Here is a 16,493-nt window from a genome sequence, read left to right as displayed (position 1 = left end):
TATGTTCAAGTACGAATGAAGAAGACGTGGCGTCACGACGCATCGCCATTGATAAGTTTGTGAAGGTTGGCTTGATATGTTTGTGCCCTAAATTCTAAAGGCCGTGGTGGAGGACAAAGATTATTGTGTGATATCACTGCTCCTGAGTCCAGGCAATAACCTAATCCATTTACCCTCATATCCCAAAAGAATACAAAGCTGAGCAGTTTCTGCGCTGTGTGGAAGGATTTACTGACTATAATAACCATGATAAATGTCTAATATTTTAGCAGGCTTACTGATGGGGGAGGAAGCTGTGGTTTTGCTGCACTCCAGAGGGGGAGGGGTTATAAATTTAATGGGACAAGCATCGTACAGTTTCTCCAGCTGTGTCTACTTGCCTGAGTAAAAGATTGTAAAAGCTTGATTCTGTCTGAAAAGTGGGATGTACGGTATAACTTACACATACTTGTGTAAAAACATAAGTTTATATTCCTTTTCTGTGGAAAATAAATATGTGCAGCCAAGATGTATACCATATATTAAGAGCAAAAGGTGTCACACAAGGTCTGCAGACAATGACAGACTTTATCAGGTAAACAAAATGAAGAGCAAGTGGTTATGTGTTTCAGATAACAGCAAAACAAACCAGTTAAATCAGACTGATTTGCTTCCTACACAATGATTCTATTGTATCTGACTAAAAGCTATTCCGATATTTATGAAGAGCTTGGTAAATGGAGAGTTATTAAGCAATAATGATCTAGGAGTTGGTCCCATTCCCTCTCACTGCAGGGTCAAACAGTGAAGAATGTAGCACAGTAGCTATGTGAGAAAAACCTTTGGACATTTGTTTAAATAGGCTTTTAAGATTTTATTAAAAAATTAAATGCTTCATTACAAAATGCACTAAGAGACTGGGTTTGGAAACCGCAGTCTACTTTGCTTTGCTATAAAAAAAGGGCAGGTTCCTGTTTTTATGACTCTTCCATTCATACCATTCAGCTGGCCTCTCTGATGGGCTGTTGGTGAAGATAGCGAGATAAAGAAACAGCGGTAAAGAAAGCAGGGGAAGAAGAAAGAGGAGGCATCATGCACACACACACACAAGCTGCTGCCCTCTCAGATCTCCGTTGGTGGGGCTGACAGACACACCAGAAGCTAACTGACTGACCTCATGTCTAGTCACACAATGCTGTCCACACACAGCCAGACCATCACACGCAAACACACATGCATGACCAGACCACAACAACCAAAAACAGCTTATAAAACAACCCATGAGCTGTAAGGCAGATCACAGCTGCAATGCACAAGGATATCCCCGTGAGCAAAACACATTGCTATGCTGTGGATCCTCCAGAGCTATCTTGTATCTAAAGATGCATGCATGGGGGAATATATAGAGTTCTACAAGGTTAGTGAGACCGTACTATAAAGTTAATACTGTTTCTATAGGAGAGTGTGAGCCTATATTTTTGTGTGTAGCAGTAGAAGTTAGCCACCTCTCCCAACTTGTAATACACTGATGTCATGTGTGGGAAGAGCAACCTCCTTCTAATACAAGAACACTGAGACTCTTAAAACCCTCCCTGGCCATATGGGGAAGCACAAACCAGCTGCAGAGCCATTTTATAAAGCAATAACTTCCAAAGTTATCAGAGATTACAAGATGATAAAACACAGATCAAAAATTCATTTTCAGCAGGATGGGGGGGGGACTTATGTGTCATCATCTTCCCTGTGTAAAATTCATACATCAGAGTGAGCAAAGAACCACACATATGCACATGGCCATGACACTACACACACACACACACACACGCTTCAGATCTATTGACTTGACTCTCATGAAAAGGGATCACAATAAGTTGTTCTATGTGTTTAATGGGGTGTGAGCAGAATATGTGCATTGGGTTTTGCCCTCAGGTTGTGTTTACAGACAGACAGTGGCAAGCATGGACACTCATAAATGGGCAAAAGTGAAGAGAAAAGCAAAGGAGGCTGTGCTGATTCAGCCGTCTGAGATAGCAGCACTGCAAAAGTGCCTCAAGGCAAAATTGTGAGCAGAAGAATGTCTATACACACAGTCTTATACTCATGTACACACCGAAATAAACATACACCATGAGAAACACTCCCATATTGACATCAATTCTATCCTCACCTCAAGAATACGTTTACTGAAGTGATTTACACAGCGACACATGTTCTGTAACCACTGCTGACCCCATTAAATGAAATGGTGCACCCACATTTTCTGCCACTTGACTAGCGTATGTTCCACAGAACCTGAGATAATTTACTGCTTCTCCTTGGACAACTGAAGATGCTGCGATCAGCATTACAGGAGGGGAGATAAGTGACAGCCAGCCAAAACAAACAGGCAGCGACATACTCAAGCAAACACTTCACACCCAGCGCAGAATGAATGTCCATCTAGATTATAACTCCTACCTTGGTGCTGAGGCTAATTCTCTAATTGACACGTAATATGTGCATGCATCCTAGCATTAAACTCATTAATTAGCTCATCTGCCTCACAGAGCGAGAGGGACGAAGAAACAGATACGGGCAAAGACAGAGAGAGGGAGAGAATGAGAAAGTGAAGTGAACAATGTTAGCAAACCCTCAGAGATCTCGTTCGAAGGGCGGGCAGCAGTGGGCTGCATAGCGTTATGCTTCATGAATTTGGAACTGAGCCCAAAGTCTTTTCTCCTGATTTGTGAATATTTAGATTTGAGGAGGCCAGGAGTTCCTGTCCCAAGGAAAAAAAGCACATAGATCCATCACTCATCAAACGTGTTGGTTTTCTGGGACAGGAGGGGATATAACATTAGTCAACAAGCAATTAGTCTCCCCAGTGGGAGAATAACCCACAACTGAACTGGCTGCATGCAAAAAAACCAAAACATTCTTCCCTTTCAAGTGCTCTCTACAGGATTCTCTCTGCATTGTTCACTCCTCTTCTCCTTCTCACTTCTTCTCTGCCCTCACATCTTTTTTGTCTGTCCCACTGGTAATGCATTTGCTTTCTCTCTTCTCCCACCTTTCCTCCCCTTGTTACTTTCTTGCCTTGATTGACAGGTTTGAATCCTTGTTAAAAGGTGGCTGTCTTCCTCTCTTTCTTTCCTTCTGTCTCGAGCTCATTCTGCACTGAGTTGGTCGGGGTATGGCAGCTATGGATCATTGCTCGCTACTCATCACAGTCTAACTGTGATGACCTCATGTCACACCAAGCCTGACCGGGAGAGATGAGATGATGATCTCTTCACTGTCAGTCATCTGAGAAAGACAACAATCACAATCTAAATGTAGCTTATGAAAAGCACAGGCAACTTCGTATACCACACATTTCAAAATCAACCAAGTTCATTTGAAGAAAACTTTGGTATTCTTTCTTCACAACAGTGATGTATTGATTAGTCAGGACAAGTGCTACATGAGAAGATTAGCAATATGAGCTAGTGTCTGTGAACAGCCTTTAACAATGCCCGATGTGCAGAGCCAGGAGGTAGTGCTCAGGAGTTAGACTACAAGGTAGTTTATTAGTCATTATACAGCACAAGGCTGCATAACAAAACAAAATTTGTAGTTCCTTCATGATACACACACAGCATATAATAAAGTGTAGGCCTGTATTAAAATATGGAAACATATAAAATAAAACAATATATGCAGTTATTTATATACATATACATGTATATAAATATGCAAGCATTTGGGATGAATGTAAACAGCAGCAACCAAATGATAATATGAAAGTTTCATCTTCACAATAAACAGTCTGACATTTGGGAAACAGAGTCCATCTTGACTGTGTTTGAGCACCAAGCATCATTGATGTAAAACACAGAGTCCACCTCCTCTCATATTCCCGGAGTCTTGTGTTCACAGCTCGGAACTTGGACCACCTGCCGAGTTCTTGATCCGAGATGTTGATGGGACAGGTCTCTGTAACGATGTGGGCACAACAGTCTCTAAATTCCGTTGCTTGGTCAATATGAGTCCCATTTTGTCCAGACCGGCTCTTTAGGAGCAGAATTAAGTCCAAGCTGGGCCAGCATGGCTCCTCTCCTGGCTCTCTTCCCTCTCCTCTGAGTGATCACCGCACCTGCCGTGGCGCCTGGTCCGGGTGATGGGCCGGGTGGATCGTGGTATGCTGCTCTTTAATCCAAAAAAACCCTGTCTTCATCTTCTAATGACATGATAAATGTCATTAGAAGATGAAATGATAATTTATGTCAGAGGTAACACATGTTTTGGCAATAAAGCCGGAAAAAACAGACTAAGCAATGTGTTTGGTGAGTGTATAATATAGTGCACACTGCAGGCTATACATCATACATGGAAGCCTGCTGGCACTGTGTCACATAAGGTGCATGTGTTTAGAATGCATATAGTCCATCAGTACCCAAGGTAATTGGAGACATGGGGTCTATGGAGGCAGTGTAATAAGAATTACATTAGCTAGTCATGCAAGCATCACCAGGTGTGTGTGAGATAAAATTGCAATGTACAGTTAGGAGTTGTAGGAAGCCAATGCAAAAGATTATGCCATGTTGGGTTTGGAAATAGCTTTCCTACTCAAACCCAACCAAAGTTACAGTACAAGTCATCCCCTAGCTTTTCCTTTAGCACCACTCAGAAGTATGTATGAGGTTTATGAAATTGTGGAAATGCAATCAAACGTATGCAGCAGCTGATGTGGAAATGTGCTTGAGCTTATGTGATAAACCTGAGATTTAAAGGTGAAAGTTCCATTCTGCAATATTAAATATTTATCACAAAAAAAATCTACAGCACTCCAATATTGACTCTTGGCACCAAGGTTAAGTAGATTAAAGTTATGACAAATTTTAAGAACATTTCTTTATAAAATAGCTATTTGCCTGATGAAATCCACATACCAATTCTGCCTGTCTGAGGTTTTAAAACTTTGTGCAGAGAGGTTGCGTGACCCACAGAAGGGCACAAGTTGTGAGTTAGCATCAGTGACCCTTAAGTACAACTCTTGACCCCCCCAATACACCCTTAACCCTGGCCCTCATCCATCACATGCGATGGATCACAGTCTTAACAGGCTTTGGAGTCATGCATACACCACCTCATTCACAAACCCTCATACAGACAGGCTTATGATTGGGTCAAGACCCCAGTTGACCCCTATTTCAGTATTTCGTTGCCCAGTCACTCAGAAAGGCAGCTCTCTCCCAGTCAAACCATTGGAGGCTGCTTACAAGCCAAGTGCATGCCTGTATAGATTTGCTTATGTGCTAAATCAGAGAATATCAGTCAAGTGGTAAAATGAACCCGTTTGTTTGACAGAGGGGACACAAAACGTGTCAGGACAGCTAACATCTTAAAACAAAAAGGCAATCAGTGTTGCAGCCTATTGGTATTCACTCCTGCTTTTCTGTCATTGTTCATTTTCCAGCCACAATCCACGTAATGAGCTGCTTTTCCAACCCAGGTGTTCCATTTCTCCACAAGGTCATTGAAAAACACAATACAATTATTTGAGACAGAGGCATGGTTCGAAACAAAGGCTTGTCAGAATCATCAGAAAATGCCCGCAGGATATTAAAAGTCAAGGTAAACTGCCTTTTAGATTTATGATTTATTCATTCATAGAAACTCATTCAAGAACAATTTAGCATATTTCTTATAAACTGCCAACAGATGTCAACAGGGACTCGTGAAAAACATTTCAGTCCAAGATCTGGGACTAAAATGTATGTAACTTCTCACAAGTGCCTTAATTTCTTTGTTTACTTGAATCACAGTTCGCATCACGGTTCACCGTGGTGACATCATTTGGCAAGTCTGGTCTGTGTAAGTCTCCACTACCCCCCTGTCATCGCCTTCTAATCTCACAGAAAGAGAGAATGTGATGAGGAATAAAAGAGGGCCAGAGAGGTTTCCTCAGGAATAAAGGGATGGTTGAAAGAGTGCAGTGCTTGGAGCACACCTCGTCTGCTTTTGTTAAGAGCTGCGGTGCTGAAGAGTTCCTCCTACAGAAGACTCCCCCTGATCATTAATCATCTGTCCATTCTGGCCCTGTCAGAAACTCTCTTCCAAGCTAAAACCCGTACCTACACCCACAACCACCCGTGTACGCACAAACTCACCTCCACACAAGTGAATTCACACTCTTACAACTCTTCCAAACTTTCTCCTGCCTTAGTTCACCAAACACCACTCATCTTGACACACCTGTCCTCTCAACTAGCTAATACAGCAATGTCTGACACTGCAGAAACCTTAGTGAACAATACTTATACCCCCTTGAGAATGCTAACATATCCTCCAATTAGGCTCCCTTTGAAACTCCATACAGTGCTATACTGCTGTGTAGTCTTGTATTAGAAGAGAAACACATTACAGAACACATAAGGAGGAGAAAATTTTGAAGAAATAGAAAAAATCTGCATTACAAAATACGAAAATAAATTGCTTCCTCTGATACATTTTTGACAACCATTGATGTCCTAATATTATTTTTATTATTATTATAATAATAGCAGTTCAGCATTATCCTCCTCCATGTGAGTGTGTCTGTGGAATGAAAACCAAGTCTGACTGGATTCAATAGAGGGCAGTGCAGCAGTAAAATAACTAGAAGATGAGAGAGTGTCCAGCTAAAGAAAATAAAAAAGGCCTGTGTATAAATTCTCCAACATAATCAGTTTGCTTCACATAAGGACGTGAAATCCAACAGTCTGACTGCTAATGCTAATGAACAGAGCAGGTGTCTGCTTCACAATGAATGTAGGAAGACAAACTCTGTTAAAATTAAGGTGTGTGTGTGTGTGTGAGCCTTAACAAACCAGAGCACAATTTAGCAGACAGCCCACGCCCCTGGGCAGGCTGTTACCATGGTAACCTCACAGCCAGGATTTTTTGGCCCACACTTTCCCTTTGAACAGCCGGCCAACAACAGACCAGCCGACTGGGAAATCTGGCTTAGCGAAAGCGCATGCACGAGTTGTGTGTCTGCATGTGCAAGCGTGTGCATGTGTATGTATGCATTATATGACCACGATACAGATCAAGAGAGTAATATAATCTCTTCGCCACACACAGACACGTGAGAACGAATGTTGCGTTGGCAGTTGGTCGCTCTGTATCGTGCGTGGCACGTTGGCTCAGGTCAATTTTATTTCCAGGAAGATACAGGTATGTGCCAAGGCACAGAGCATATCTTTCAGATGGAGTAGTGGTCTGAGAGGAGGAGGGGAAAGAGCTACAGAAGACAAGGAGGCATTGGTATTCCAGGAAACTCCACTGCACCAACCCAGCCCTGGCTGGCAAGATAACCCCCCCTGAAACATATCGCCGCTCAGCAGGCAGTAACATGTGCTTGCATTACTATCTACACTGTAATCAGAATCTAACAGGGGACTGGCCAGACACATTGCCCATTGCCAACTAACAGAGACCAAAAGGGGCGAGACAGACAGAGATGGAGAGTTATCAGAAATCAGTTGTTGTGTCCTGTGTTGAGTGGTCTGTGGATTGTGACTTACAAAGAAGGATGATCAGAATGAGGTAATAAAGTCAGAAGTTACAGGCCCCGTCATTTACCTTGTGATTCTGTCAAACGGTGAATAAAGTATATGTTCCAAGATAAATAGCCTTCTCTTTCTTACCACTCCAAGCTGTGAGAGACCATTAGCTTCCTCTGTCTCAGCACTTGTCTCTTTTAAAAAGGATCTAGCTCATTAACTCCATGGCTAGATCAATTAATCTATAGCAGTTAGCCAAAGATGCCCACTCTTGCTCTTTTTTGCTCCTTTGCTGTTGCTCTGCTCATCACTGTCTATTACATTTACTACCTTCAAACCTTTTTTTCACCACTCATAGTTCTGTCATGAGGAGAGCATAACCTGATGAGAAACTGTAGATTGTCTCCAATAAATCATTGCTGGGAAAAATTAAGGAAAGAGAGAAAATGCTTGCTCATCCAAAAAATATGGAAGCCTATATGGGACTATATAAAAATGAATTACTTTTAATTGGGACTTAAATAATGCTTGCATTAATGGTAAATCAGGTTATATTGTTTATATTGCATTTTCAAATTTGAATTAACATTTAAATATTGTTCACTGTACAGCGGGGTATGACTTTGTCAGCTTTTCCATTTTCATTTTAATATGGTCATAGAAAGCCCATATGAGTATGTGAAAATTAAAATTAGATTATTGCATTCTCACTATAGTTTTTACTCAAATAACACATATGTTGAAAATTACAATGCTATTGTAAAATTATATTTTCAAATTTACATTATCATTTTAATATAGTCCCCCAAAGGCGTCCAATAGAATGTACCTTTGCCTTCAAATACAAAAACACAAAGAAGTGATCAAATCAAGTTCAGCAACAGTTGGACTTTTATCAGCCAATCGAGTCATCTGGCGTCACAGGGGACCTTTACCTTTAGCTTTGCCTGATACATAATGCATGCTCTGGCACCAAATTAGATTTTTTTGTTATTTCTTCACCATGTGTGTAATTGAAAATGAAAGTGGATGTGAACAAAGATTCAGCCGGCAGCTTCAAGCTATGGATGTGCCTTAGAGTGATTTAGTATTGCAAGATGCACAGCACATACAGTTTAGAGCAGCCGCAGTAATCTATGTCAGTCATTACAGAAAACACAAAGGAAAAGGATAGACTATGCAGGAAAGAGTTGTGAAAAGAAATATCTTCATGTAAATCATCTTCAAATAAATGGAGACAAAAATATTAACCTTAGTTCATTCTAATTTTAGATGCTATATAAAGCTCAGACTTACATCTAATTTGCTTTGCATTAAAGCAATGTGCCTGTAATACCGATTACATTTAAAATAATAAATAAATGTATGCAACAATGTTATAGCAGTCACTCTCAGGTGTAGTATTAGAGTAATAAGGATTTTGACAGATCTGCTCCCGGAGCCAACAAGGTCTTTCCCGTGCATTGATTATTTTACTAGCTGCTTGGTTCATTCATATGATGTATAATTAATAGGGAAAAAACTCATTTTATTAATTGTATGTATACATCTAAATATATATTAATATAACTGATATTTTTCCTAGTTGTTACACTTTGTCGTCAAATCTGTCACCAAAAAATGACCCAAACAGACTCTTTAACCATGAGTCTATAGAGTTGGTAGGAAGCCTGTGTGCTTACACTGCAGAAAGACTGCAGTGAGACTGTTTCTGTGATAGAAGATAACAATCTGAAGAGGCCTAAAATCATTTGGAATAGATATACAATATAAATGGTGAAATCTTTTTTATAAGAAAATACCATATACTGCTATAGCAATTAGCTTTTTTGACAATGAATTGTCATAAACAGATTCATCTTTATTATTATTATTATTATTGACTAGATGAGATGATAATGTCAAACACAAAATACTTGGAAAACAGCCTAAAATTAGAAGCAATGTAAGGAGAATGTAAACATGCACATTTACATTTTGATTTAATAAAAAGAGATGAAAAAATAAAATCTGAGGCTAATAAACTGGTAACAAGCCCCATCATAATTTAGTTGAAAAGTCCTAATCTCAAAAGCATATAATTCCTTACTCGCCAATTGAATGTTAAAATGCTTTGAGAATTGTTCTAGCAAGGCTTAACAATAGCTTTAAATACCCATGTATCCTAAAATACCCAGCCCCTTGGCTCAGGGTTGAGGCCCTGCTAATGAGTGTAGAGGCCCATGAAGGGTGGATGAGTAATTATGCACATTTGAAGGTAACAGAGGAGTAGAATGATAAAACAACTGGAAAACGAAGGTCCCTATACTGTTTACCATTTCCTAATTTGATTCCTAATTGAGCGTACATAACACAATGTTTACACCAAAATATTCTGGCAAAGACAAGCCCCAATGGCAGAATCACACAGCTGAGCGCAGCCTGCTCTTCCCTCCGATGATGTCAGAGAGTGTAATCACGGTAGGCCCTTCCATCCCCAACACCATAACCACATAGAAGTGCAGTGACACGTCTCCAACCTATAACCCACTAGTAAGCGTCTGCACCCTGTCATGCTGGTGCTGACATTTTCACACATGGCAAAGAGGCTGTCAGACACAGTAGGAGGCCAGAGGTTAGCGGTAGAGTGGATTTGGAGGTGGATGACAAGAAAGGAAAGGGGAGGAAAAACACGATTCTAGCTTTTGAAATTCAATGGTGAGCTCAGAGCCAACCCTCGGGCTGTAGACTGCATTGCAGATGACAGGACAAGAGGTGGATAGGTGAGGTTGGAGAATAAGATGAAGGGATGGGTGGCGTGAGCACCATGGTGAAGGAGAGGTCATCAGCAGCACTGCACCCTGGGATGGTGATGACATGAACTGTTACAAAAACAGCTACATCAATACAATTATGCATTCACCAGCAAGATGTTCCTCCAGCAGTACTAGCATATCTGCTGTTGATTTGTCACTGCTGCTATTATGCCTAACGGTAAATAATGATAAAATGCTCTGCATCAAAAGAGAAGGCACAAATTGTATGTGATGCGTGGGAGCGGAAAAGTGACCAGGATCGGGGAAATAGAGTGTGAGAAAGGGAGAGCACAACAAAGTGAGAAAGCACTCAGGAGTGCATCTTGTCACTCAAATTGTTGGTGGCAGAGTCCCACAATATGTGTTGTGCAAAGCAGCCATTTCTCATTGCATAGTAAGTGACGGCCAAGCTATTATTGCTAAAGCTGACAATAGGCAACAGGGAATATAAAAGGATGGATAATAAATGCTTTTTCGAGGGACTATGCATCTGTCCTGCCCAGCATAGACAGCTCCATTCATGGTTCAGGATGGGTGTGCTTTTATACATACAAAAACAACGTTTGTTGACATTAGGCCCAGGTGTGACCAGAAAACGTCAATGGACGAATGACGTGCATGGAAATGTATTTTTGCTTGTACTATACAAAGACAAACAAATGTGTTCTTCAAACATTCTGTTGCATTGCGTGAATGAGCAGAGGTTGACCCCATTTTCTGGCACGCAACGCACCTGCAGCTATAAAATCCTCCAAAGGTAACCAGGCCCACAGCACATCAATATTCATGTCATATTTACATCTGCATGACCTCTGCACAACCTTATCAGAAAGTTGTATTCTCTCCCGGACAAACTGACACTCACACAGAAAGGGAGCGTGCGATTCTGAACTGCAGCCCCCACCCCACCTGTCCAAATCTGATCTTTATGAGGCAGCCTTAGTCAATATGCTCTGAGCGATGAAACTGTCAAACATATGTGTACATTGTGTGTTATTGCATGTGTGTTTGTGTACATGCCTAAAGGGGGTGCAGCCATGCGGGATGTCCTTACGCCACATGAACATCTTCACACATTGTCGGATTGATGGAGACCAGAAGTCATCGATGAAGAATTAATGATAGACAGTGGACAGACAAGAGCTGACGGGAAATGAATATCTTGATCATTCAAAAATGGAACCCAGAACAATGAAGGTGGGATGTAGAAAGTGGAAGAAAGAAACTATTTCTGCTTTGTGTAGCAATTGTAAACATCACGGTAGTCTCACAGAGAAATGTTTAGCATTGGTTTATACTAATGATTTGTGATAATTATAACCTTATAAATTATACAAATATAATTATCATATAAATCAATTTAGACTACCCTAGCGCTAAGTACAGAGGACTAAAAACACATTTTAAATAAAATTGGCAGGCCACTTTGTCACAGAATTCCTGCTGTTTGGAGAAGTATTTAGGATTTTAATTTGATTTATATTACAAGGCAAATTTCTCATTCATAAATCAAAAATCTTAAAAGTAAACATGGAAAATGTATTGAAGGTATTGCCAAACATAACAATAAGTTGCTTGCATTTATTTCAACTTCAGTGTAGTAGTGGAGCTACTGTGAATATGGTCCGATATCAAAATCCCAGATTAAAAAAAAAAAAGCTATAATGTCTAGCTGCTGTGCATTCATTTGTGAAGAAAGCCAGTTTAAACTTCTAGAAAATTGGCAGGTCTGTCAGTGAGGGGACTCAGCTGTGCTGCTCCAGGGAACAGGAAGAAAGAAAGCCTATAGTAAAAGCTAGTGTAAATGTGCATGCGTGGCAAGTGTGTGTGTCAGATTATCATTAGATGTTTCTGACATTGTGAACTTTGTGAAAGACATCAACACCTTGTCCAGCAGAGAATTAGGGAGAAAACACAACACGACCAACCGGGAAACTGGATTAACTGTATAAATGGCAGAAAGCCATTAACACAAGGGTAAGGACTAACAAGATACAGTAGCACAAGTGTGTGTGTGTGTGTGTGTGTGTGTGTGTGTGTGTGTGTGTGTGTGTGTGTGTGTGTGTGTGTGTGTGTGTGTGTGTAAAAGAGAGAAAATGTATGTGTGTGATGGAGAAAGGAGAGTGGTTTGATTTCAAAGGTTCCCAACTAATCATTAAATCACAGAAGCTCACACACATTTTGTACAGAAATGTACATGTGACAACATGACACATTTAGGATAGGGTTTTAAAAGTTCCTAGCTTTACTGGCCATAGTCACATTTTCATCACATCAAGACATACAAAACAAGTGTAAGCTCGGTATGTTTTCTTACTCAGGTGGCATTGCTGTTCTTTGAACTATCTTAACCAGACAACTGCACATCATATACACACACGCTGTAGAGTTGCTATAAGTCAAATGCTGAATGCGTAATTTACTGATGTGATACTGTAGTGATGACTCAGAAACATTTATGGTCTTGTGTGTTCATATTCAGCACATTAAGAATGATTGTTACTGCAGTAACAACTAAATAAAAATATTAAAAATACATACACACAGTGGCATGCAGTATGTGCCACAACCCTGTAAATGTATAGCAGTAAATTACACAAATGAATACACTTTCTGATACATACATATGACGTGCATAAACAGGGTCAAATAAATGCAATGGCATCATATATACATGAATACACGCTTACCCGTGCAAAGCCTAGCAAAGAGAAGTCTGTCACATTTCTGTAGATGTCGTGTGTTCTCACATGTCAACAGTCATGCACACACTCTTGTTGTCACAATGTATACTTACATTTTGCATGCAAATGTTATGCAAAGGCATTCTAAACTTTGTGCGCATTAGCATCAAAAAATGCATCAACACACGGGGTATACACAAGTACCCTGCTGTGGTGAGTAGGAAACCCTTGGCTGCACACAAATTCACAGGCCAACTTAACACACACACACGCACAAGTTTTTTGTTCTTCTATCTGTGTGAGGACATCTAATTGACATTATGCACTCCCTAGCAACTTGCCCTAACTTTAATCAACTACATGCCTAAACTTAACTCTTACCCAACCTAATTGTAACCTGAACCATAAAACCAAGTCTCTACCTGTGGGGACCTCAATTCTTGTCGCCACAGTGACGTGAGAGCCCATCGGTTAGTGTGCATTCAGGTTAAAGTCCCCACCGAGATATAAAAACATGAAATACACACACACACACACCTTCGAAAACACACCTTCCCTGGGCAGGACATATTGGATTAGGAGTGATTTTTTTTTTCTTGGCTCTCTCAGAGCTGCTAGATTAAATGCCATTCCCACTTTACTACAGATGGCTCGAAAATAAATCATACTATCTATATACACACAAAGAAATTTGCACACAAACTCACACAACTCACCCACACACACACAAACAAACACACATAAATACAGAAAAACACTCACACCGGGAGATATATAACATGTTGGCACACCCAAACACTAAAGCACCTGTACGGTCCAGCGCGTCTGCTCTTTGTATTTCAATCACTGAATCGATGGTTCTAAATTGATTGTAGCTGAGCAGGGGCCAGAGATGTTCCCCCTGGCTCACTGCCCTGGCCCTCTATTGATTAGATCTGAGAGAGCCAATTGCTTTCACACTGGATTAAGGTGTTCCGGAGCAGTGGGCAGGGAGAGAGAAACAGAGGGAGAGAGATATAGTGTCAGACAGGAAGACAGGGAGAGAGAGAATAGGTTTTGTAGCTTGAGAGACACACCACCAAAGCACTAAGATCAGACCAACAACACTACTAATTAGTTAACAGCCCCTTTCTATCAGGAGAAGACCACAGCACACTAATATATGGGTGTCTCACACACACACACACACACACACACACACAAAATGTGTATGGACACATCGTAAGGACTAACAGTGCTTTGGAATTAAGCACACATGCCGTAGATATGTAAACCAATTTACAAATGCAAGTGGTTCCTATAACAGAGACATATATACACATGCACATACGCCTGCAAACGCACACACAGACACACACATTCACCTCTTCGTTGCAATCCTTCAGATCAGAAGGCACTAACACAGATCAAGGGTGTAATCTCATTTGACCCTGGGGCTAAGTAGCCTAGGGCAACCACATTTCACTTCAAAGATTCACTCTGAGTTTGTTACACATTCCAGCTCCAAAGTCTTACGCACTGTAACCTAAAGGAATCCAAGCAAACTTTACTATAAGCCGGCATCACAGGATCTTTTCTGACCTGGATCAACTGATAAATAAATTGCGAGAGCTGTATAAATCTTTATTTTTTTATTTTATTTTTTTACAAGGTAGCTCTCTTCTTCATTCGTCTTCTTCTTTGTCACATTCTTATTCCACTGGGGGCAGTGTTATGCAGGACATCCACTCAACACCCCATCACTCTTGCTCTCCATGCAACAATTAGCGCTCCTGCTAGGGGTTCTGTATGGAAGAATAGGAAGGGAGGGATAGGGCTAGGGAGGCCCCAGCCTCAGCCAAAGACGAGCCCTTTTGTCTGGCCGAGGTCCCCCTCTCAAACCATTTACACAATGAAGAGGCTTCCAATCCAGATTTAGCGCTTAGGAGAATGACTAACTGTGTGCTCTGAGATGGGGCCGGCACAGGCGACGTGGACCAGGGGTCACAAGAGCCAGTAAAAGGGCCCCTCACTCCGAGTGCTCACAGAGGCGTTTCTCAGGCAGCAGCAGCCCTATTCACAGGGCATTAGGGGTGTAAAAGCACCACATTGACTGCGCGAGTCAGGCAAGCTCAATATGCATTTGGTTAATACCTCTATTGTCGCACTCCCTCTACGACTGCTCTCCTAGCAGAACACAAGAGAAGGAGGACAGTGGTTGAGAGGGAATTAAAGAGGCAGAAAAGATGAGATAGAGAGAGAAAACAAGGGATGGAGGGAATAGGATTTGCTGACCCATTCATGCTAATAATGTGTTTGAAGCACACACAGACATGTCTGTACGCACACACACATACTTGCTTGCACGCACGCACACACACACACACACACACACAATAATATCCTTATGAAAAGGCTGCTGTGAGTCCTGTTTGTGGGAGTGTGACATGACACTTGGCTGACACAATAAACTTGGCGAGAGTCAAGAAAATCAACAGACCTGCAAAGCCAAAACACATAATGATAGGCCAACCACGGTAGCCAGCAATATAAAGGTCAGTTTATAGGGAAGTAAGAAAGAAAGATAGGCAGGGCGAAAAACAGAGAGGGAGCGAGAGGGAGAGATTGTGAAATTGACTGAGTGTATGAGCATGTGTGCCTTTGTGTCCCTATCACTCTGTGTTTGGTTCATTCCCCAAAGGGTCTTATTATGCTTCACGCTGGCTCCAACACAAAAGCAGCATCTCTGTATCTCAGCCCATCCAGCTCCCCAGAGAACATTCTAGACACAGCAAATCCATTTGTTTGTCAGCTTCTGCCTGTATTCGGACTTGGACTAATCAGATATCATTCTCTTTGAGAAGCATACCGCTGTGCAGTCTAGCCTAGCACTACAGCAACACCGGCCCAGCACGAAGATAACATCTTTGCTCTTTCAGGGGGGACTTTTTGTCTTTATAAGCACTGTGCATAGACATCATAAAACAGTGTTAGAGGGTTAGTTATAAACGTATCTCTCAGTACATCATATAATTATTTTTCTAATGAGGTCATTACCTCTATAAAACGCATCTCCTTCCATATTATTCACTAATTACAGGTGAGCTACAGACTTCCTCTTGAAGGGTGTTGTCCACGTTGTTGGCCCTGAAATTGGTGGAGGATTATTAGGATGTTATTCTTAACTGAAAAATGTGCCTAGGGGATAACTGTCAATCGACTACAAGGAACATAACATCCTGTTATTAAAAGTGGCCATCTAATCCAAGTCAAGCAGCCAAACACAGTTGGAAACTGAGGGCAGCTTGCATCTTTGACTGTGAACAAAATCAATTGCTTTTAGAAAAGTACTCCACCGATTTAGCATTGCACTCCTACAACACTGTCAGAGTCACAATGAAAAGTTAAAAAAAAAGATTAAAATCAATCAGAATCAATGCAGCAGAAGCAGAGATGTTGTCTTTTTTATTACACACATTGCTCTTTCTTGTCAAAACCTGGGTAAACCACAATGCAACTCGACAACCAAGGCATATCTTACTGTCAGC

The 16,493-nt window shown here is 41.1% G+C and overlaps 1 protein-coding gene across 1 annotated transcript in view; it reads right to left on the bottom strand.

Moving 5' to 3' along the window:
- LOC119902161 (ephrin type-B receptor 1-B-like) overlaps window positions 1-16,493 on the bottom strand; it is a 154,866-nt gene that overhangs the window by 66,058 nt on the left and 72,315 nt on the right.

The sequence above is a fragment of the Micropterus salmoides genome, unplaced genomic scaffold (assembly GCF_014851395.1).
Source record: "Micropterus salmoides isolate LMB-PRFRI ecotype aquatic unplaced genomic scaffold, ASM1485139v1 Ms_hic_scaffold_14, whole genome shotgun sequence".
In the NCBI taxonomy this organism is placed as follows: domain Eukaryota; kingdom Metazoa; phylum Chordata; class Actinopteri; order Centrarchiformes; family Centrarchidae; genus Micropterus; species Micropterus salmoides.
The sequence above is the reverse complement of the archived record's forward strand: the minus strand, read 5'-3'. Positions and strand labels throughout refer to the sequence as shown.